The 19,755-nt window shown below is 36.8% G+C and overlaps 1 pseudogene; it reads right to left on the reverse strand.

Moving 5' to 3' along the window:
• Window positions 1-19,755, reverse strand: part of LOC149580211 (uncharacterized) — a 198,958-nt pseudogene that overhangs the window by 52,797 nt on the left and 126,406 nt on the right.

The raw sequence follows: 19,755 nt of genomic DNA on the forward strand, positions 1-19,755 counted from the left end.
AAAATAGCATAAGTAAAATTACAAGAATCTACCCAGATTCTGATGCTAATTTGCTCTTCCTCAGAAAACTAATAGAGCAAGCTCCCTTCTTCAGAGTTCTCGAGTCCTCCAATGCTCCAATTGCTCTCCAAACGCTATGTCTAAGCTTCTAGGAATGCCTGAATATAAAGAGCTCTCAGAAAACATCTAGAGTGCTTCTAGAAATAGTTAGAAGGTGTCACCAACTCAGCATGGGTCTTTTCCAATCGTCTAGATGAGCCATAGGGTTGTAGACATGATGTGTTTAATTTAATCACTAACCTCCGTGTTGTTGACATAAGAGAAATAGAAAGGTGCGTTAACTCCCATGCAATCTTATAACTCCAATTCACTTTTTATATAATATCTATTTAAATTTTTATAACTTTCATTTTAATTCTTATAGCTTTTATTATTATTATTTATTTATTACTTTATTATTATTTTATTATTATTAATATTTTCAATTTTCAATTTTCTTTTATTTAAACCTTTTTCCTCAATTAATTCTCATTTAATTAAATATAATCAAAATATCAAAGATTATGATATTTTTATATTAATTTCCTCAAATAATTAATTAATTAATTAAATCTATTTATTAAGACATAATTAATAGAAAATTCACCATAGACCTCCAAGATAAAATATGAAAACCCATCATAGAGCAATTCACGCAAAATCAGTCTAAAGGGTTAAAAATCATGAATTATGTCATTCGACACATTTGGTGGGTAAAATATCTAGATACTTGTCCTACCTCACCAGGACAAATGGTTTAAGGGTTTGGGATTTGGACTTGAGAATTTTTCTCCTTTTTCTTATCATTGAGATAGTATAATAGGGTACGCTCATCCTGGCAATTCAAGGAAGTTGATACCCAGTAGCTGCAACTTGCAGAAAAACCATGCATGTACATACAACATATATAATGCTAAGCTAAACAAACAATGGCAAGAAGTGGTGCATCGTGTAGATCCAGACTAAGTAGGTGACTACGACTCCCTTCCTTAACGATATCAGAAATGCCATACAATAAGAAAATATGCACACCACACACATGCAAGTATGGGGTAAGTATCCATAATAAAATACATGAGATAATAAACCATCTAACTAATCATTAACATAAAATGTAAAGTCTAAATGATCTCATCATATACCAACTGAATCCATAGCATAATGTCTGATAGTCTCAAAAGGAAACCACTAATCCATCAACCATAAAACTAGTCTGACATAGTCTGATAATAATAACAACAATGTGTCTAGAAAAGATGTGAATGAGGGTAGGCACTACATCCACCCCCCCTTGGATTAGGCTTACTCCTGGAAGCCTACAAACAAGTAGGGATATAACTCCTTTAATCTAGCTGCATCCTCCTATGTAGCTGAAGAATCATCAGTAGGGTCCCATTGGACCCTTACCTGCTCGATGGTTTGACCCCTAAGGGTCAACTTCTGCTGCTCCAAAATATGAACTGGCTCCAAAGCTAGCTTCCCGTCCTCTACCTATAATGCATTCCAGTCAAGAACATGTACAATTTTAGTAATATACTACCGAAGCACTGAAACATGAAAAACATCATGAATGCGAGCTAGGCTAGGCGATAGAGCAACGCGGTAAGAAATCGGGCCAATCCTCTCTAGAATCTCGATTGGTCCCACAAAGCAAGGTGCTAGCTTATAAACCTCTTCATATCGAATTGGACTCTTTCACAGATGCACTCTCAAGAAAACCTTATCACCCACAGCAAACTCCTTATCAATCCTATGAGCATCCACATACTTCTTCTAACTATCCTGTGCCATAGTCAAATGATCACAGATACGCACTACCTATTGCTCCATATCATGGAGCATCTCCAAACCCAATAGGATGCAATCCTTAAGGCTATCCCAACTCAAGGGTGTATGACAAGGACGTCCGTATAATGCTTGAAATGGTGCCATGCCAATAGAACTATGATACCCATTATTGTAAGTAAACTCCAGTAGGTAGAGCTAGTCCTCCCAATGTGTCTGCCTATCCATCACATAAATCTGTAACATATCCTCCAAAACATGATTCACCCTATATGTCTAACCATTAGTCTCTAGATAATATGCCGAACTGAATTTTAACTGTGCTCCAAGCTCATGCTGCAGTGATGTCCAAAATGCAGATGTGAATACAGGATCCTTGTCAGAAATGGTCTTTCTAGGAATACCATGTAATCTCATAATGTCATGGATGAAGACATTAGCTATAGAAGTTGTTGTGTAGGAAGACCTTATCAGTGAAAAATGTGCCACCTTAGTCAATCGATCAACGGTGACCATGATAGCATCATGACGTCGAACAATCATAGGTAATCCTACAATAAAATCCATGGAGATGATATCCCACTTCCAAGAAGGAATAAGATTAGGCTGCAAAAGTCCAGTCGGATGCTAATGTTCTGCCTTAACTCTCTGCAACTCAAGGCACGTAGCCAAAAAATAAACAATGTCTCACTTCATCCCAGACCAAAAGAACAAACATGTCAAATCAGCATGCATCTTCTTGACACCTGGATGTGCTGAGTAAGGTGTACGATGGGCTTCTGCTAGAATCAAGGTGTGAAGCTCATCCAGTAATGGCACATAAATCCTCCCCAAATGTCTCAAAAGATCATCTAATTCTCAAACATAACTTACAAACCTACCTTCCATTGGTCTTCCTAAATCAATCTCTCTGCACACTTCCTGATACCAAGAATCCATAGGAAGTGCCTAAAGAATCTGACTCCTCAAGTCCACACTCAGAGTCATCGATGATACTACATGTCTCCTATGACTCAAAACATTCGCCACCACATTCTCTTTACCTTGAGTGTACTTAACCTCAAAATCATACTCGCATAAAAACTCCATCCATCACCTTTGGCGAACATTCAAATTAGGCTGAGTAAAAATATATTGAAGACTACGATGATCACTGTGTAGCTCAAATCTGTGCCCCAACAAGAAATGTCTCCATCTTGTTAAATCATGAGCTACTACTGCTAACTCAAGATCATGTGTAGGATAATTTAGCTCATGATCCTTAAGCTTGTGTGATTCATATGCAATCACCCATCCATTCTGCATCAACATTGCCCCAATCCCTTCAAGAGAAGCATCTGTACACACCATAAAATCACCTTCTAGATCAGGTACAGCTAAAATTGGTGCACTAGTCAAAAGCTCCTTGAGCTTCTAGAAAGCTTCCTCACATTTCTCTGTCCACAAAAACTTCTTTCCTTTCCTCTGAAGAGAAGTGATAGGATGTGCTATCCTAGAGAAGATCTTGACAAATCTGTGATAATAACCAGCTAAACCCATGAAACTATGAATTTTTGACACATTAGTCGGTGTCGGCCAATCTATTATTGCTTGAATCTTTGTAGGATGCACTGAAATACCATCACCTAAAATAGCATGCCCTAAATACTGAATCTTTGATTTGAAGAATTCACACTTAGCTGCATTGGCAAAAATCTAATTGTCTCTCAAACATTGCAATACCAACCGTAGGTGTTCCTCATGCTCCTTCTAAGTCTTAGAATATATCAATATGTCATCAAGAAACACAAGTACAGACCTATCCAGATAAGATTAGAACACTCCATTCATCAAACTCATGAAAATTGATGGAGCATTAGTCAATCCAAAAGGTACCACTGTGAACTCATAATGCCCATAGCAAGTTCGAAAAGTGGTCTTGTGAATATCTGCTTCCTTAATATGAAGCTGGTGGTATGTTGACTTATGGTCAATGTTGGAGAGTACTGTAGCTCCCTTGATCTGATTAAATAAGTCATAAATCCTAGGAAAAGGATACCTGTTCTTAATAGTCACCTTATTCAACTATCTCTAGTTGATACAAAGGTGCAAAGAACCGTCTTTCTTCTTCAAAAAGAGCACTAGAGCTCCTCATGGTGATACGCTAGGTCAAATGCTCCCTTTGGCTAGAAGTTCCTCAAGCTGAAGATGTAGCTCACCCAATTCTTGTGTAGTCATGCAATAAGGAGCCTTAGAGATAGGCTCCACTCTAGGAATTAGATCAGTACTAAATTCAATGTCCCTCTTTAGAGGCATGCCTAGAATCTCACTTGGAAAGACATCTGTGTTATCCTGTGAAATCGGGTGATCTAAAGTCTTCTTCACAGGATCTTCCTCATCAAGGTCATTTACCATAACAAAAAATATCTGACATCCCTTATGAAAACTTTGCTTCATTTGAATAGAAGAAATCATTTGCAGAGATATAGGTCTTGTTATCCCAATTATCTTCACATCATTCCCTTGGTCATCTTGGCACATAATAATCTTCTTCCTGCAATCTATACTGGCTCTATGAGATCCAAGCCAGTCCACACCTAAAACCACATCATAGGAACCAAGGGGTACGACTCGAAGATTCACTAAAGTATCAAAGCTTCCTAAGCTAAACCCGCACTTATGAACTACAGAATCTGTGGAGACCTTAAAACCTAAGGCTAGTTCCACTTGCCAACCATGATCTTGCTTCACCGCATCCAGCTTACACTTAGAAACTATAGATGGTGAAATAAATGAATCTGTAGCTCCTAAATCAAACAATACTGAAAGAGATATACCTCTAATAGCACCTATGGTCTCAACCACTATTCCCTGGTGATCTACTTGATAGTGATCTACTGCTGCAAAAACTCTATGAGCTCTACCTGCATCACCCACTGTAGGCTCTGAAACTATAGGCCTAGGTCCTAAAAAATGAGGTGTTCACTATGGACACTAAGTGGCATAATGTTCAATCTAACCACTTGAAAAACATTTTGTATTTCTACGAGATCCTCTTCCCATAGATGGTACATTTGATTGCTGATGACTGTTCTTGATAAGAAAAGACTGGCTATTTTGAGCTGGCTGATTTTGTTTATTACATTGAGCATTGCGGTTGTTCTTGGTGTTAGAACCTTTGCCACCACCTTGAGCCAAAGAATTTGATCCCTTCTATTGTTGTGTCTACTGAAACTATTGTTGATACTGTTTACCCTTAGAGAAAGAAAACTTCTTGTTACCACCTGAATTGTAGTTGCCTTTAGATCCTGATGCTACTAGCACTCCCACAAAACCTCCTTGACCAAGGTTGACACTTTTCTCAACAAGGATAGCTAAATGTACAACATCCTTGAGGGATTTTTGCTCAAATATCTTGACACCCCCAATTATATGATTTTTCAAACCCCTAATAAAATGTTGTGTCAACTGAGCTGAATTTTCATTGAACCCTAAAAAAGACATGAGCTCATAAAACTTACGCTCATACTCGGTCACTGACATAGTGTACTATCTAAGGTTATGAAATTCATCTAGCCTTTGCTGTTTCCATTCCTTTGGTAGGAATCATTCATGGAAACTCTCTAAGAATAGTTCCCATGTGACACTTCTCATATCGATTCCCAGCTTCTTCTCCTCAATTATCCACCAAGTGGCCCCAAAATTCTCTAAATTACTGATCGCAAATCTTGCTTTAATGTTGCTGTCGAATTCCAGCATGGCAAAAATCTTGTCGAGGGAAATAAGCCACTGCTCAGCCACATAACCAGAATGTTGCCCATTGAAAGGTTTGACCTTGGATCTTAAAAGATCCTTCATCTGAGTGGACAAAATGGACCTGTGACGATCCTTCCGAGGACTCCTAGATCTAGGTCTATGCTCTTGTTCTGTCTTATGCACTTTGGGCTATTCTTGAACAAGAGGTAGACATTCTAGAATAGCCTGCATCATTTGTCTCAAACCAACCTCTTCAGACTCAACTTGGTCCTCTCTATGGCTCTCTCCCTACTACCTACTAGAGTGCTCTTCCCTACTCTCTACATGAGTCAATCCCTCATGGGCAGACTCATGGACATTGATTGCTCTTCCATGACCACGACCTCTGCCATGGCCTCTACATTGGCCTCTAATAGAAGACCTAGTCCTAGATACCATCCTACAACAATAGAAAGTACTATTACAATCACATGTTGCAAAAAACTAAGTTCAATTCTATGTTTAGGTTTAAGTAAAAGTTCTAGTTTTGAAACTAAGTGTTGAAGCATGAAACATATGCAAGTAATAGTTAATGTTCTATTTTAGTTTACCTAGTTTCAAGGTTGAAAAGATACACTTAAGTTCAAAGTTCTAGTTGTTCCAAAATACCCAGAGCTCCCAATGTAGAAACTTGGGCTCTGATACCAAATATAATGCCCCGCCAAGGGATCCAAAGAATTAACCTAGAAATTCACTAAGTTTGGTAGTTTTTTTTTTTTTTTTAACATGAAAGTAAATAGCACATATAACTTATGCACAATAATAGAAGCAATAGCAATGTCCATCTGAAAGTGAACATAACATACATAACAGATTACATTCTTTAAATATCCCTTAACGTTGAACTACATCTAACATACATGAATCCATCTAGTACAACATCCACATGAAATATTAATGATAATTCCAATGTTTATACATTACATTTCAAATGCATAATCATCCACTGTACATGTCATAGGGTATGAAAAGCTCAAAAGAATATACATATGTGAAATACGGTACATCATCTCATTCAAATCAAAGTAAAGATAATCACATGATAAACCATCCATCATAGAGATCAAACATAATAAAATAAGTGCACAGTTCCTCCTGTAGACACCTAAAAACTTTTAGAAAATATTTTTTTTTTATTTTCTGAAAAATTCTTGATGACATCATCATTTATTAATTAATTAATTATTTAATTAATTAATTTATTTTTATGCCATTAAATCCCTTTATCTTAATTAAAAATATTTAATTAAGGAATCCCTCCCAAAAATGTTTAAATCTTATTTAAACATTATTTCCTTATTTATTAATTAAATAATTAATAAATTGACCAAAAAACCCAAAATAAATAAAAAATTTATTTTTTGCCCAAAACTTGGCCAATTTCCTTAAGACCACTAACCTCTTCCAAAATCTTCTTATCCTTCTTTAATTTTGATTAAAGGCTAATCCCATCATTTCCTACCCCTAATCCCAAGTCAAAATATTTAATTAACATTAAATATTAATCCTCATGTTTATTAAAAAAGTTTTAATAAATATCTCCTCAACCCAAACCCTTGAAATAAATTAAACTTTATTTATTTCTTAAAAATCTAATTTATCCTCATCCTAAGAAGTTCTAGAGTCTTCTAGAAAGTCTTCATCCTCATCCTAGGAAATTCTAGACTATTCTAGAAAGTCTTTATCCTCATCCAAAGTCTAGACTCTTCTAGAAGATGTCTTTAAAACTAATCCTAATCCCCTCCTAACCTTGTCAAATTCCCTAAACATGGGTTAAGACTTACTAACCCAAGCCAAAGTTAACAAATATCTCCTCCTTCACCCACCCTCATTAAATGCCATCCACTTGCCTATCCCTAAGCTAATCCTAAACCATCCTAAACCATCCTCTAATCATTTGCACAATCCTAAGCAAGCTTAAAACCCTCCTAATCAATCCCAAGTAAAAATTTCTCTCATCTCCCTCAAAATATCTCAACCATAAAACTTTATGAAGCCCACTAGGCCATAAATGACTCTTCCAAGCCCTTTTATTGCTCTTACAAGCCTTTATGAGGGTCTTTATGAAAATTTTATCCCTTGAGCCTCCTTTGTTGACTCATCCTTCCCCTTTCCTCCATCCTCTCACCATGTGACATGTGTCACTCCTTGATTGGCTGTAAAGAAGCACAATCCATGTGCTCTCCTCTCATGCAATCTGAGCCTTCCATGAGCTTTTTCCCATCCTTGCATCTTATCCCCTAATCCCTCAAGCCTCTTGCCTATAAATTGGATCCTTCCCCTTTGCAAAATAACACAATCCATGAAGTAAATTCATAATGCCATTTTAAGAAGCCATTTTATATCAAAACCATACACTCACACCCCAATTCAAACTCCATTTGAAACCCTTTTTGAAGCATAAGCTTGAGCATACATCCTATCTATTTAGACAAAGCCACTCAACAAGAGAGCTTCTTATTGAGAGAGCCCATTGATGGCTCATATTCTTAATTGAGAGCTCATCTTAGTCTATCTTGAAGTTTATGAATTTTTTTTAGTTTGTAGAAGCTTTATTTGAATTTGGTTTCTATTAGCATAATAACATTGCTCATATACATTTTGGCATGCCCGGTGGGACCCCGCATGGGTCATCTTCATTAGCTTTTTTAGCCAAGATTTGTATGTCATTTGCTAATTCTGGCTAATTTTTCTTGCTTTTGTGATTGGTAGGATTGTATAAATTGGTTTTGTAGGTCCACATGAGCATGAAAAAGACAAAGGAACTCATAATCTATCTCATAGTGTTTCCAAAATTTTCAAGCTTATAGGTGGACAAAGAACTTTGAATTCCTCTTCCTCTTCTTTTCTATATTGTTCTTATTCCATCTACTTCTTCTTCTTCTTCTTGTGGGACATCTTGGCCTTTTTTTTTTTTTAGGAAGAAAAATCATACACACTTCTTTTTAATGCTTAAAATAAACCCCCAAATCATACTTAAATCTATTAAAAAATTAAAAATGTGCAAAAAAGAAAAAATCTTTTAACAAGTGAAACTAAACCAATTCAATCATTTGCATCCTTGCAACATCAAGATTTTAGATGCATTCATGCAAAGTTAGGAACACTTCATTTTTGGGAATTTAAAAAGAACTTCAAGTTTCCATTTCAAAAGATTCAAAATCAACACTAAGTGCATACTAAAATCTAAATCAAACTCAAAGCATCAATCAAGGATAAAATGAACCTCAGTTGCAAATATTTTAAAGTTCTTTTAAAAATCTCATGAAAACTAAGAGTCCTAAATAGTTGCCAAAAATTGTCCTAAAAGCTTTGTTATTTGTTCCAAACAAATGTCTTGTTGCAAAATCTTGAATGTTTCTTAGGTTTTTCATGCATCAAAACAATCTAGGAATATCATTTTTGGGCTTAAAATATGCAAACTAGAAACACAAAATCTTCAATGAAAATCAAAGTCCAAAGATTCATTGTCACTTTTGAGTCCAAAACAATCTTGAATGTTCTAAAGTTAAAACAAAGAACTTCAAAGTTCTTAAAACAACACACAAAATCTCAATCCTGAATGCTCAAAGGAAAAAACTTAAATGTTTAACCACTTGTCTTTGAATGCATGTTGCTAAACACACTCTTGAATGCCATGGATTAAAATAAAATTTTCCTTGAATGCATGATTAAAACAAAAAATCCAACCTTGAATGCCAAGGATCAATTAACCATTGCAATATCAAACATTTCATTTGGAGCTTTTAAAATTGAACAAAACAAATCTCTTTTCCATATGCAATTTAGGCAAAGTTTGATTTTTGGACATTTAAGAAACTTCGTTAAGTTAAATACAAATTCACAAAAATCAATTTGAGTAGTTGCTTGGACTCACCTCTTTTCTAATCACCCATCAATTCAACCATTGGTTGCAATCTCAGTGCCATCTATGGGGATGGGTCTACTTGAAAAAGGTGTTAAATGTTCAACAATCTAACTCACTCACTTGGTCTTTGAACATTTTCTTTAACTTTATCAAAATTCTTAAATGACCAAAACTCTAGACTAAATTGATCATACTTCAAGTTTGGGCACTAAAAATGAGAAAAACTATTGACATGGAGGGCCTCCGGGCACGCGCTTGAAATCAAATGTCACACATCTTTGTTTTGGGCTTAAAAACAAAATCACACCAACTCTTGAAAGCCTTAAAGAAAATTAATCGATACTTGACGTGGAGGGCCTCTGGGCACGCAGGTTTACTTTTTTGTTGACCCTAAACTCTTCTTCTTGTATTCATTCTTCACTCGATTTTGCTTTATTGGCACATTTCAATATTGGAATTGAACATTGTCTCTTAAACATGAGTGCTTGCAAAGTCTAGATCAGCACACATAAGAATCAGTTGGTAAAAAGAACAAGCATGTTTTTTAGCCCAAGGTCATCCAAGTCTTCTCTCCCCTTGTCGTCTTTTGAGGCCATCTTGGGTGCATAAGATTAGGATCCAAAACCTTGTTTCTTTTTAGGAGGCTTGCTTGGGGATTTCATCACCCTTTGGATGACCTTAACTCCAGCATTTTGGTAGAGTATAAGAACCGAGAGGTGAATCGAAAGACACCTCTCTTGGGATCAAGATTTTGTCATTCGAGCTAAGCCTCAAGGAACTTTATACCCATGAGAAGTGAAAGAGGAGAAGTGGGTTACCTCTCCTCTCGGCTGTGTGACATCTTTTTGGTTTCATCTATGGATTTGGGCCTCATGTACCTTGGGTATATCGAGGACTCCCTAGCTATAACAAATTTCATCCTTGTAGAAAGCTTCCGAGGATGTTGGTGTATTTGACGTGCTTGCTCCAAAATTTTGTCTGCTTGTTTGTTCATAACTTTTGAATGAATGTTTGCCAACTTTTGTCAAAATCCCAAAAAAGAAAAAATCTCCCAGCTCAAGGCATACTTAGCATAGTCACTGCCTCATTAGAAAATCATCCAAGCTCCCCCGCTGCAACTGAATCTATCTAGTTCCTTTCTTTAGAAAAATCCAAAATCACACCCAAGCCTTCAGAGAGTTGTTGTCATTTTGCTAGAATTTGCTATCTAATCAATTCGACCAATCCACCAGCCTCACCAAGGTTATCCATTTGACAGAGCTTTGTATAGGGTAATCTAGCTTTGTCACTTGTTATCCCTCATCACCTTGAGCTACAGGTTGGGATCCACAAATGGTCAATCTCATGTCATGCCCATAGGATCATTAGTCTATCCTTAAGGTGACACAATCTCCACCAATCTAGTGCATAGGAAAGCAAAACTCACTTTTTGACAGCATTCCCTTGAAGTCTGCCATCCACAGGAAAGCCAAAAATCTCTAGCCAATCCTCCTTAGGTCTGTCATATAGCTTTGACTCTCCCTAGGAAATCCTTCATCAGCCAATCCAAAATCTGTGCTTAATCCAAATCCAACCATGAGCTTCTGTGTTCATCCATATGCAAGACCCCATCCCCATCTGACTCATCATCAAAACATGAAATCCCAAACCTATCATGATGTGTTCAGTTGTATTGTCCTTTCTCCTGCCACCTCCTATTCCAATGATGATGAAAATCTTGTTGACTATGATGGGTATATTGAAAGCCTTAGAGGCCTTCCACCAACCATCCCCCAAAATCCAAGAGTTATTCCAAACTATCTAGTCATGCCATCTAATATCCCAGCTTCTCCTCCATCATCCAATTAACCAACCTTCCAATCTTCCACACTCATCACACCAGCTATTCCTATCAATCCACCACCTCTACCTCCAACACATGAGTCTCCAAGGAATCTCGTAGAGGAAATACAAGAAAATCCACCTCTAATAGTCGATAAGCCATGTCATCTAATCCAACCATGTGAAGTAGTCAGTGATGAAGCTTCCCCATCTATAATATCACCCCCATCTCCCATAGCTATCATCCCCATACCATTCATCAAATTGCTTAAAATCCTTCCACTTCCTGCAAGCATCAAATTCCCACCACAAATCGAATCACTCCAAATCCCATCCACATCTCCTCATCCAAGCATTATCTAAATCCCATGTAATGAACCTCATGCATCCACTCTGATCCATTCCTGTCAAGATCTTGTCCAAAAGCATGTTGAAATATCCTCTGATAGAAGAATAGATCCCGCCATCCCACTTATTCCCCTGCATGATCCACTTTTACCATCCCCTCCATATCTAAATCCTACCATCTTACTTACTCCATCTCAAGATCCCTTTCCCTCAGCCCACCCAACTCAAGATCCTACCCTCCCATCTTTTATACTTCATGATCACACATCTCCCATAATCCATGATGATAGATCCATTGAAAAAGCACTAATTATCATATCCAAAGCTCTAACTCCTTTAGCTAGTAATGGACTCACATCTTGTGTTCCAAATAATGAACATCATATTGAAAAAAGAAATGAAAATGTATTTCTAGATGTTGGTATCCCCGCTATTCCTGCATGGTCCCAAGTCCTTCCATCTCCACCCCAAAGTTCCCATCCATCTTATTTCGCATCTATTTTGGGCCCTCATCCTACTCCTTATCTCCAACCCTCCATTTTGGGTCCATATATCCCTTATCTAAATCCCACACCCTTTCCATCCATTTTGGGTCCTTACATACCTAATATGAATCCTTTATCCCCTCCATCTATTTTGGGACCTACACCTTTTCCATTTCCATCTATTTTGGGACCTACACCTTTTCCATTTCCATCCATTTTGGACTCATATCCTTCCTTCCCTCCATTCATTTTGGGCAATTATATCCATCCATATCCTATTTTCCAATCTATCCTTCCATCCCCTCAAATCCACCAGCTAGATCATCAAAGGCACTCACCCTTGAATCCCTTCCAACCTTTAAACCCTATCACTCCATCAATTATCCCTCCATCCCCTCCATGCTCTTTTTCCCATCCCATGGCTAATAGAAGCATATTGGATGCCAAAATACAAAAGCATAAATCCAAAAATCCACAAAAATCCAAGTCTCAACATGTTCCTTCTAAAATACATTTTCAAAACAAGAAACATTTAATCCCAATCAAAGAAAAAGTCAAGAGGCCACAAAAGCCCAAGCTAAAAAAGTCAAAAATCATGTGGATACCCAAGATGCTCATAAAAGAAATGCATCTCAAATAAAAATCTCAATTGGCATCCATTCATGCTACTCAAAAAGCCTCATCCATCCATCCTTCATCCAAATCCCCATATAAGCATCCTTCATCCCCCCAATCCACTTTTAGTCCATATGCTTCTTATCCTAAATTTCCCATCCTCCATCTTCCAACTCTACTTTTAGTCCTTATCTTTCTCTTCTTCCATTTTCTCCTCAACCTCACTCAAAACCATCTTTCCCACTACTTTATCACCTCTCAAGGTGTGTGCCAATGATGATCTTTCCATTTTCCTCATCCATTTACCCACAAGCCTTATGTCTTCGCATCCATTATCTATCAAACTCCCACCCACCATTCCACTTGTTCAATCCAATCCTTTTTCATCCATCCTACCAACATATATGAGCCAAAAATAGCTGAAGAAAGCCAAAATCATTCCAGCTAAGTCCAAAGTCAAAAAGTAAATAAAAAAAAAAAAAAAGCATCCACTGGTGAAAACTTGGCAATTCAAGGGCCTTGGACAAGTACCAAGATGAAAACTTGGCAAACAAGCATCATGCGTAATCCCGCCATCCCCAGCTTAGCCTATCACCCTCATGCTTTTGGTCATCTCTTGACATCCAAATCCATCTTCCAATCTATCCACCTATCCTCCACCCTCCATCTTCCATCTCACACCATCCACTTATCTACTACAGCTTCAGCCAACCATCCCAGATATCATCCATCTCCCTAGCCCCTTCAGCTTTTTCCATCCTAGCTTCAATCCTATCACATCCATCATAAGACCTCCTTCTTCATGGTATCTTCTGATTGGGGGCACTATATTCCTTGGAGATTTTGTCTTTTCCATCCTCCCTTATCATTGGTATCTAGCTCTAGGCTATCCTCATGCAAACCCAATGTCATCTCTTTATATCCATCATAATCCTAGCTATCTACCATAATATCTAGCCATCTCATCCTACTACTCTAGATATCCTTGGTCACAAAATATCTCATCATCATTGGATGCATCCTGCCAAATCCATATCTTTCGCTATCACCCCACCCTTAGCTTTCACCTCTTGCACAACATCGAACCATCCCGCTATCCTATCATCCTGAGCTTTTGCATGCTTGTAACTATCTTGGTCAGCTTCAGCTTGTAAATATCTTGGTCCATTAGCTTGTACATTCTCTTTAGCTTAGTACCATTGTATCTATCCAGCGTTCATGTTAGTTCATCCTTGATCAGCATCTTGCACCCATCGCACATCTTGGTTAGCTATTCCAATGCATCCTTTAGCTAGATTTCCTATCACCAAAGTGTTATCTTTCTTAGTTCAGCTTGCCAAACACGTCACTCATCTAGATCCATCAGCTTAGGTGCTCTCTAATAGATCCATCAGCTTAGGTGCTCTCTGATCTTGGTCAGTTAGTACCTCGTCCTACCCATCTCATTGGCAAATGGTTCTCTTTTGGATTTTCGCTTTCTTTTGATTTGGAATCTTCCCTTTTGGGTCTTGAAGTATCTTTTCTAGGCAATCTTTTTGTTCCCTCCTCAAAGTTGCCACGATCTCCCATATCATGGTATGCTGCAAATGGGGCAATCTGGGCATAAGGTCTTGATCAAGTATTTTGTTTTTTTTTCTTTTCTACTTGTGGGTTACCCAGTGTCGGTTCCACTCTAATTCTTTCGAGATTCATGTGTGATGTTGGGGCAATCCTTGTGTGTTTATTTTGAGTCAGTCTGTTATTCCTCTGGACAGTTGGTGAAAAGGCCTTGATGTTCTTGGTAATCTTGGCAATTAACCAACAGTCCTATAGCAAATCTAGTGCTCAACTACATGGTGGTATTTCTCTTTGAAGTATCCCCCTGCTCAAAAAGCTTCAATGGTTTTTTGTCATCTCCATTATCCCCCATCCATATCCAACATCTGTCTCTCATACCCAAGCTTATGCATCCATATCTCTTTGAATCACCCCTCACCTTTAGCTTTAGGGATCCACAATGCTAGTCTTAGGGATCCACCAATCCAAATCAATCCACCAAGCCTCATCTTTCGAGATCCACAATCCTAGTCCTAGGGATCTCGGAAACCCATCTTTTGCCACTCTACCTCTTTGAAATCCTATTGCATCAGCTTTATAATCCCCTCATCCATCTCCCCATCTTGGATTCTTTTTATAGCGCTCCGCTCCTTCATCCTCTGCAATCCCTAAGATCTTAAGCTTGCTTCCTCTTGTGCCTCTGATTCTCCCTTTCTCATTCTCCCATAGTGAGAGTTTGAGCTAACTAAACCTCTTCTCTTAAGCCAATTTGAGTCTTCTTGCTCATCTCAGATTCTTATACTTTTCAAGAAGTCATCGAGCCTCGCTTTCTCTCCCCGCCGCCTTCTTGAGGGGGCATCTTGCAGCCCATTCTCTCCGCTTCTGCTCTAGCCTTGGGCATCTTATTTTCTTATCTTTGATGCCATGCCACTTGCGGCATCACATCAAAGAGGGGAAAAATGTAGACACCTAAAAAAATTTAGAAAATAAAGTATTTTTATTTTTTTAAAAAACTTCTAATGACATCATCATTTATTAATTAATTAATTATTTAATTTATTAATTTATTTTTATGCCATTAAATCCCTTTATCTTAATGCGATCACATTTCCACAATCCATCTTAGTTATGTTGATCAGTTTTCTGGATTAGATTGTGTGAAGATTTTTTTGTCATCAACGTTTCGAATCACACTACGTGATCCATCATCAGGATGAGAGAGTAGGAGATGTCAAATGAAGGAATCCCTTTATCTTAATTAAAAACATTTAATTAAGGAATCCCTCCAAAAAATGTTTAAATCTTATTTAAACATTATTTTCTTATTGATTAATTATTTAATCAATAAATTGACCAAAAAACCCAAAATAAATAAAAAATTTATTTTTTGCCCAAAACTTGGCCAATTTTCTTAAGACCACTAACCTCTTCCAAAATCTTCTAATCCTTCTTTAATTTTGATTAAAGGCTAATCCCATCATTTCCTACCCCTAATCCCAAGTCAAAATATTTAATTAACATTAAATATTAATCCTCATGTTTATTAAAAAAGTTTTAATAAATATCTCCTCAACCCAAACCCTTGAAATAAATAAAACTTTATTTATTTCCTAAAAATCTAATTTATCCTCATCCTAAGAATTTCTAGACTCTTCTAGAAAGTCTTCATCCTCATCCTAGGAAATTCTAGACTATTCTAGAAAGTCTTTATCCTCATCCAAAGTCTAGACTCTTCTAGAAGATGTCTTTAAAACTAATCCTAATCCCCTCCTAACCTTGTCACATTCCCTAAACATGGGTTAAGACTTACTAACCCAAGCCAAAGTTAACAAATATCTCCTCCTTCACCCACCCTCATTAAATGCCATCCACTTGCCTATCCCTAAGCTAATCTTAAGCCATACTAATCCATCCTCTAATCATTTGCACAATCCTAAGCAAGCTTAAAACCCTCCTAATCAAGCCCAAGTCGAAATTGCTCTCATCTCCCTCAAAATATCTCAACCATAAAACCTTATGAAGCCCACTAGGCCATAAATGACTCTTCCAAGCCCTTTTATTGCTCTTACAAGCCATTATGAGGGTCTTTATGAAGATTTTATCCTTTGAGCCTCCTTTGTTGACTCATCCTTCCCCTTTTCTCCATCCTCTCACCATGTGACATGTGTCACTTCTTGATTGGCTGTAAGGAAGCCCAATCCATGTGCTCTCCTCTCATGCAATCTGAGCCCTCCATGAAGTTTTCCCCATCCTTGCATCTTAGCCCTCAATCCCTCAAGCCTCTTGCCTATAAATTGGATCCTTCCCCTTTGCTAAATAACACAATCCATGAAGTAAATTCATAATGCCATTTTAAGAAGCCATTTTATATCAAAACCATACACTCACACCCAAATTCCAACTCCATTTGAAGCCCTTTTTGAAGCATAAGCTTGAGCATACATCCTATCTATTTAGACAAAGCCACTCAACAAGAGAGCTTCTTATTGAGAGAGCCCATTAATGGCTCATATTCTCAATTGAGAGCTCATCTTAGTCTATCTTGAAGTTCATGAATTTTGTTTAGTTTGTAGGTAAAGTCATAATGCCATATTATATCAAAACCATACACTCACACCCAAATTCCAACTCCATTTGAAGCCCTTTTTGAAGCATAAGCTTGAGCATACATCCTATCTATTTAGGGAAAGCCACTCAACAAGAGAGCTTCTTATTGAGAGAGCCCATTAATGTCTCATATTCTCAATTGAGACCTCATCTTAGTCTATCTTGAAGTTTATGAATTTTGTTTAGTTTGTAGAAGTTTTATTTAAATTTGGTTTCTATTAGTATACTAACATTGCTCATATACACCTCCCAACTGTTAATAGCATCATTAGACCATCGTGGATCCTACCCATCCCTCCATGCATAATGTTCCAAATCATTGAAGGGATCATCAGTATTAACATAGTAGGAATGTCACTCCTAACATATACTATATCATATGCAGAAAGTAATCTAACATGCAAATAAAATCATAAGATAACATCATCTAACATATGCTAATCATCAATGAAAGGATACATGTCCACGATCATGAAGGGCACATCAACCACAATGTCTCAATGAATCTCATATGATAAGAGTGGAAAATACACTACCACCCAACCACATGGTACCTAAGTGGTCCACTCCCACCGTACCGAGGAGATAATCTCAAGTCCCAAATAGGCTATTCAAATCACATAGCACAAATCTCTATAAGTTTAGGAATCCTAAAAGTATGCTAACTCAAAGGTTCCAAACACAAAATCGACATCTAATCCCAGAGGCACACAATAACATGTAGGAACCTACTATGCAAGCGGGAATGTGTCATCACATTTATCACGTACAAGTTACCCTTGCAGTTAGCTAAACTCCACGAATCCATACTGATCTCATACAACCACTAGTATCCTCTCATACTTACAAGGCATACTATGAAATGCCAGGTTACAACCATGTATTCTTAGTACTCCCATCCTAGCCTGTACAAGCACTCAAGGCATGGGCAAGAACCAAAACTTTTATCTTTTTAGGTTCATTCAGTTAGTATTAGGTGTGAATGTTATCACTTATTAATCCAACTTACAATGAGTTACCCTGGCAGCCTCTTAGGGCCCTGGCCCCCATTGCAAGCCACTTCCCGACACTACATGTAGATAACCTACCCTAAGCTCATGGAATCATAAATATCAAAATCAAAAAAGATAATCCATAATAAAATCATTAAATATGCAAAAAAGCATCAAATCTCCATGAGCAAGCATCCATAGAAAATCATGACCACAACAGCTCTCTATTGGAAACTGAAGTATCACTGATAATCAAAAGTATCCAATGGTTCTCAATAACAAAAATATATCTCATTCATACTGATCGAAGACTCCAAAAATGGTTGAGTCAAACATGTCACAACATGACATCATCAAGAATAAATCCACATTACAATCCCATCATGGCGACTAGAAAATAACAAGGGATAACTGATTGATGACCAAAAATGGTTAAGTCAAGTGTCTCATACATAAGAATCTCAACTATAACAATCAGTAGTTACAACCAATACATAGAGCATTCCATCACATAACCATGGTTGGGTTTATAAAGATCGAGATTAAAACATCATCATGACATCACAATCACATAACCCCCAAGCCTCTAGTAGACGCCCTATAACTGGTCAATAGTAGTCAACCCAAAACCCAAAACAATAGCATAGAGAATACACAATGCGAACACATGTTTTGGTTTTGCTAAATTTACAAACTTGAATTTACATGTAGAGATCTTGGTTTACGTTTCCAAGTTTCGAGAATAAATTGGAGGAACATTTTGTACATTTTGGATGAATAAAAGTTTTTTTCTTAAATTTCGTCTTCCAATTATAATCTTTGTTTGAAAACATCCCCCACCAAACTAACAATTAAATTTCATATACTTTATAAAACAATTAATTAAATCTTAAAAATTAAACAAGAGTTCACCATTATAAATGAAATGAACCTTTGCTATAAATCATTTATCAGTTATATAATTATAATTCAAATTATTATTAACATATTTACATATTATATATATATATATATATATATACATATATAAATATATAAATTATTATTAGATTTTACAAAATCAAATTAATAAATTTGATTAATACCATTTAACATATTAATAGCAATAAAATGCCCGACTTCATATGTGGCAAGTGTTATAAACATACATATAACATATAAATCGCCGGCAGTATGCAGGACCCTGCGGTCGCAGGGCTTCCGATGTTAGTGGGTACTGTGTACCCCTGCCGTCCCAGTACATGCGACAGCCAGTACACTGCAACCGCATTGCCACGGTGGCATAGGTCTCATCCCCCCCACTTATGCATATTACTTTCTTTAAAATTGCTTATGCGATTTTCCATTCGGGTATGTGATTTCGTTCTTAATAAAGTTTAACATTTTTCAGAACATTTTCAATTAATGGTATAATTTTCAATTTTTTAATAAATATATATTATATATACATATGTATGTATATATATATGAAGGTATATGTATGTGTGTGTGTGTGTGTGTGTATGCAAATAAAAAATATAAACATATATATACACAAGATATATATATAAATTGTAATCCTCAAAATTTTCCTATAAACCTTTGATCTCAAAAATTTTCCAATAATAAATCTAATGGGTTTGATTATGAATCTAAACCCTAGCCCCGTGTTCTTTTCAGATCTATGCATATAAAATTCTCAAATAAATTCAACTACCCATATTCAGAATGCATACAATAAAAATAGGAAATTCATCAGAAGACATATGGAAGACATGAAGAAGAGAGGGAATGCAAGATGTGGAAATAGCAGAAGTAAAATTGCAAGAATCTACTCGAATTCTGATGCTAATTCACTCTTTTTCAGAAAACACGCAGAGCAAGCTCCCTTCTTCAGAGTTCTTGA

This window comes from Cupressus sempervirens, chromosome 1 (assembly GCF_028749045.1).
Source record: "Cupressus sempervirens isolate cs-2001-9-10 chromosome 1, ASM2874904v1, whole genome shotgun sequence".
Taxonomy (NCBI): Eukaryota; Viridiplantae; Streptophyta; class Pinopsida; order Cupressales; family Cupressaceae; genus Cupressus; species Cupressus sempervirens.